This window comes from Giraffa tippelskirchi, chromosome 12 (assembly GCF_054371585.1).
Source record: "Giraffa tippelskirchi isolate mGirTip1 chromosome 12, T2T-mGirTip1v1.2.pri, whole genome shotgun sequence".
NCBI lineage: Eukaryota > Metazoa > Chordata > Mammalia > Artiodactyla > Giraffidae > Giraffa > Giraffa tippelskirchi.
In genome coordinates, this window is record NC_137286.1 from 25,892,059 (window position 1) to 25,897,905 (window position 5,847).

Here is a 5,847-nt window from a genome sequence, read left to right on the forward strand (position 1 = left end):
AAATGAACAGAAGGACAAAAATGTTAAATTTGATTAGTGCAGGCTATCTGCATAATAAAAGAGACAAAGCTGACATTGTGCTTTGGTTAAAAGACAATGATGAAGGCCAAGCTCTTCAACTGGACCTGTGCCCAGCACTGCCTTTGTACCAAGTCTGGTAAAGGATTCAGACAGCATGAGACCAATGTGACCCAATGTGACCCGTAAGACGTCACATTGGTAACGTCACATTGCTTACATTGAAGGTAAGCAAGTGGCCATGTCATAGTCAACTCAGACTGCTATAACAAAATAACATAGAGTGGCAGGGGCTTATAAATAACAGAAATTTATTTCTCACTGTTCTGGAAACTGCAAGTCTAGGATCAGGGTGTAGGCATGCTCAGGTTCTTGTGAGATCTCTCTCCCTTGTTGCAGACAGCCGCTTTCTCATGGTATCCTGCATGGCAGAGAGCAGACAAAGCAATTTTTCTTGTGATTCTCCTAAGCACGTTAATCTCATTCATGAAGGCTCCATCCTTAGGACCTCATCTAATCTTAATCACCTTCCAAAGATCCCACCTCCCAGGACCATCACAGTATGGGCTACAGCTTCAACATATAAATTCTGAGGGGACACAAACATTCATTCTATTAGCAGACTGTGAATAGGTCCTCAGAGGCAGAACTCTTTAACTCACCACAGCATAGGGTGACAGTATTCAGGGAAAAACAATAGAGTAGACTTCTAAAAGGGGTTTCATCTCCCAAGGCAATAGAAATAAAAGCAAAAATAAATGGGGCCAAATCAAACTTATAAGCTTTTTCACAGCAAAGAAAACTATAAAAAAAATGGAAAGACAACCTATGAACTGGGAGAAAATATTTGCAAATGATGCAACCGACAAGGGCTTATTTTCCAAAATACACAAACAGCTCCTACAATTCAATAATTAAAAAAAAAACAATCCAATCAAAAAATGGCAGAAGACCTAAATAAATATTTCTCTAAAGAAGTCATGCAGATGGTCAAGAGGCACATGAAAAGATGCTCATGATCACTAATAGAAAAATGCAAATCAAAACAACGAGATACTACTTCACATCAGTCAGAATGGCCATGATTAAAAGGCCTACAAATAATAAATGCTAGAGAGGCTGTGGAGAAAAATGAACCCTCTTAGACTCTTGGTGAGAATGTAAATTGGTGCAGTCACTATGGAAAACAGTATGGAAGTTCATCAAAAAACTAAACACAGAGTTACCATATTATCTAGCAAACCACTTCCAGGCATATACCCAGACAAAACTCTAATTTGAAAAGATAAATGCACCCCCAATGTTCACAGCAGTGCTATTTACAACAGCCAAGACATGGACGTAACTTAAACGTCCACTGATAGATGAATGATAAAGAGATGTGGTACATATATACAGCCATATGAGATAATGAAATAAAGCCATTATTTCAAAGCAAGAAATAATGCCATTTGCAGCAACATGGATGCACCTAGAACTTACCATACTAAGTGAAGGAAGTCAGAAAGAAAAAAGACAAATACCATATCACATCACTTATATGTGGAATCTAGAATACGACATAAATGAAAATATGAAACAAAAACAGGCTCACAAATATAGAGAACAGACTTATGGTTGTCAGGGGCAGGGGAGAGAAGGGAAGGATTGGGAGGTTGGGATTAGCAGATGTAAACTAGTACACATAGGATGGATAAAAAACAAGCTATGACAGTGCAGTGCAGTACAGAGGACTATATTCAGTATTCTGTGATGAACCATGATGGAAAAGAATATGAAAAAGAATATATGTGCATATAACTGAGTCACTGTGCTGTGCAGTAGAAATTAAACACAACACGGTAAATCAATCACAGTAAAATTAAAAAAAAGTTATAGCTTCTATGTGCTTGGATACCAAGAGAAGATCATGAATAAAGGAAAGATCATGAGTAAGGAAATTCAGTGTTCCAAATCTCCTTTTCATGGTTATTGTTTGGCAATTTGTAGAAGGTTTCACTGATTTCCAAGATTTTCTTAAACATCTCTGTGCTCCCAAACCATGTATCTCCCCTGTTAGCTACCACAGTGTGGCTTCCTATGACTTATCTATCCTTTTTATTACACGCAAGGAAAAACGGAAAGCTCTCCAAAAACAAGATGTAATTTACGCTGGTGTTTCCAAGACCTGGTAGAGACATAGAAATTGCTCAGTATATGTCTGATGAATTATTGAAGGGAAAAAAATTAGCCATCCATACCTATCATGAGTATTTCCTTCCTAAGTCCTCTTTTGGACTTTTCAAGTAGGTAGTGTTTTGTTTGTGTCATCCTCATAAAAATGTAGGCTGCGTCAGGCCAGAGGTAGGTTTCTGACCCACAGGAGGTCTGAGCCTGGGAACAATGATGTAGAAAGGATCAAAGCACAGGGGGACTATTTGGACTAAATCTCCTTTAAAGCAGAGAACTTTGCTATCCCAGCCATTCTGGAAAGCAGTTCTAATTTTGATTTTATTCTAGTAAGATAGGCAAACATTTCCTTTGCAAGGGTTGTCCTCTTCTTTTTGCTTTTGCATGAGTATCCAAAGAGTTCTTACAGAGAGTTCTTACACTCCTCTGTGTAAGATGAGAGTTACAGCTTTAACATTTACTTCCTCTTAACCAAGACTCAGGAATCCTGAATCAATAATTTCAAAGATCAAGTGAGACGGCCTTTGCTTTGTAATGTGTTTTTCTATCTCACTATCCACACACTCTGCCCTTTTCTCTCTGCAGTCATCTGTAATTAGTTTTCCACCACGACCTGTTTAGAATAGCAGATGCACTTCCCTTGACCATCTAGTTGAATATTATATAATTATACTTCACATTTAGTGAAACCTGGGTTATTCTAAAAAGGTTGGACACGGTGGACCATATTTTCTCATAGAGAAGCAGAGAATGAGGTTTTGAGGCTTGGCTTATTGTTAGTGGCAAGTCATAAAAGTGCTGAGGCCTTGGACATTTTCCTGGAGCAGCTTCTAACATGTTCTAAGTCACCTTTACTGTGTCAGTTCTGTGATCTTTGCCTTAGTCCTGTTAAGCAAAATGATATATATATATTTTTAAAACCACATGGTCTATGGTGAATGGCACTACATTTACTCTCTCATACATTTTCCAGTTCCTGTTCTTTTCCCTAATGCAAACCGGAAGAACATGGCCCAGCTGGATGTCAACCAGTGGAAGCAGAGGGAACTATATGGCTAGAGATTCCAGTTTCAATGGGGGATGTGGTCCTAAAGGCCTCAAATGACTGAGGTCTCTTCATCCTCAGACTATCCTGTGTTGTTGTTATTATTTATGACTCTTTACTTATGCAAATCTCCACAAAGAACAATGTTTCTTTCTTTTTTCATTTTTCAAATCTGGTCACATAATTATTTAAACACAATGGTGTATGTGAGAGATGTTTCCATTTACTGTGGGGCTTTTACACAAATTGTAACTCCTTCAAGCTCCTTTCATCCGGGAATTTTAAAGTCAGATTAGATCTAGATTGAGCTTTATGAGGGGTCTCTCAATGGTAAAAATAGCAAAGCATTTAAGGAAGTGTTATCTATATACAAATAGCCTATATCTTCAAAGGATAGTTCATTATAACTAACATGCAACCATCCTGATTATTTCAGTAGGTCATATACAGAAAGTATAATTCTCCTTTCCCTACCTTATTTTTTCTGAGAGTAATATCACAGACCAAAGGATCATTAAAATCAGGTCCTGGATTTTTAATTTTCTTCAAAGGAATGTGTCAAGGAAAAGTATATGCTTTAAAAATCAGCTTATCACTGACAAGTCACTCCTTAGATTATTAAAGGTACAAGAACTTCCACAAACACCATTTACTTTTTATAGAGAAAAAATGTAAATGCTACAGTAAGAAGAGAAAAATAGTTTAACTCTATTCAGAATTGTTGAGAGGCATAACTAATGAGACACTATGCAATCCTTTGCAAAACTGTCACCTCTCATTCATTTGAGTTCCAAATCTCCACTTGGGTATGAGCAAAATCTTTTGCTGCTGCTTGTCTCATTATGGCCAGAAGTCCTCCTTCTAGACTATCTGCATTGTTTCTCAAATCGGTGTTTTGCAGAACACTGACCTTCAGAATGGTGGACAAGACAACAGAACAGAGTGGTGGCGACCTTAATAGCAATGGGCACGAGCTGCATGTGGATTGATGACAAGATATGCGCTGTGACCCAGGATACTGATGAATCCAATGCTGTTCACCTGACGCCAACAACATTTTCAAATTAGACTTTAATCCACACGCAGTCCTAGTTCTAGCACATCCACCTCTGTGATTTTAAATGTTACCTGCTCTAATCCTTAGTCTCAGTATTTATAAAATAGGCATGATAGAGATAGTCCTTGTTGCGGTAATTGAGAATACAATGAGATGAGGCATGCCGATTTCTTTGTTCATGTTCACCCATTTCTTGTCTGTCCTCACCTTATTCCTAGATAAAAATCAGGGACTTTATCTTGTTCCCAGAGGTATCTCCAGTGACAGGAACAATGTGGTCACATAGCAGGAAGCTTGACAAATGCTGTTCTGAAGAAGTGAATGACTGACACAATGTAAGAGAAGATCTTGGCATGATTTCTGGCAAATAGTAACTGCTCAATAAATATCAACCAAATTAGTTCTTTGAAATGTTTTTTGAATAAATTAGCTTGTGTAATATATATTATAAATACTCTGAGATATGGGGCTTTCTGGCCCAGTGGCTAAGACTCTGAGCTCCCAATGGGGGAGCCCAGGGTTCAATTTCCAGTCAGGGAACTAGATTGCACATGCTACAAATAAAAAAGATCTTGCATGTAGTGACTAAGACTCAGTGCAGCCAAATAAACAAATGAAAAAAAAATTAAAAAAAAAGACTCTGAGATATCCTTCAGTGAAGAAATCTGCATAACTTTTATTTCTTCAGTGAAGAAATCTATTTAACTACTTCATTTACCAGTATTACTTAGCCACAAAACTCCCTCTTCTCAACTATACCTGCTAATCAATATTCTGCAACACTACTGTAAAACTGAACACATTTTGGGGAATAAGGCATTAGTTCAGTATCCCTATTTTAGAGGAAAAGCAACTGAGATCCAGCTATTAAAGAATTTGCCTAAATCAAGTAGCCAGGAGTAGCAATTCCAGAACTAGAAGCAAATGTTCCAAGTTCCAGACCTGCTGTTCTCTCTCCAGTGTGTCAGCTGTGACATTGTTCTCCGGAATTAGAAGGTATTGGATTCAAATCCCACCTGCATTGTCTAACGTTGAGGCCTGTATCAGACACCGCTGATGCTCCACCTCACAGCCTCTCTTCTCTAAGGGGGGCCTCTTTGACATCTGAGCCTTGTGTACCTGTTGGAATTGGCCCCCAGGAATGTGCAACCTGGAGGGTCTCGGGGCTTAACACCCCACTGGGCAACCTTTGACCAATGGGGGATGGTTTTTCATGGATAAGTGCTTTCCCTTTCTACTCCCGGGCAGATAAACACTGAGATGCAGTCTGTATCTCTCCCTTGAGGGTCCCTCTGGGAAGGACCCCAGGCGCCCACAGCAGTGACATAGTTCACAGCTGGGTAGGAGCGTAGGTGAACTCGCCACATTGCTAGCTTTCCTCCTTTCCACTCACGCTGCCTCTCCCCAGGTGTGTTACTCTTTTGCTTACTATTGGAAACAGCTGTATCGTCTCTTGTGAGCCCATTAAACATGTGCCAGGTTTCACACCAAAGGTGGCTGCGATCCGGCAGGCGAGGGTGTAAAAGAGGGAGTGACGTCTAAATATAAGTTGGACTAG

The 5,847-nt window shown here is 39.2% G+C and overlaps 1 long non-coding RNA gene across 1 annotated transcript; it reads right to left on the reverse strand.

The window, feature by feature from the left end:
- Positions 1–314: 314 nt before the first annotated feature.
- Positions 315–5,180, reverse strand: LOC145528879 (uncharacterized). Its single transcript, XR_014070756.1, has 3 exons — positions 5,049–5,180; positions 4,497–4,614; positions 315–439 (listed from the first exon to the last, which is right to left on the reverse strand). It is a non-coding gene; the product is annotated as an uncharacterized LOC145528879 (long non-coding RNA).
- Between the last annotated feature and the right edge of the window lie 667 nt (positions 5,181–5,847).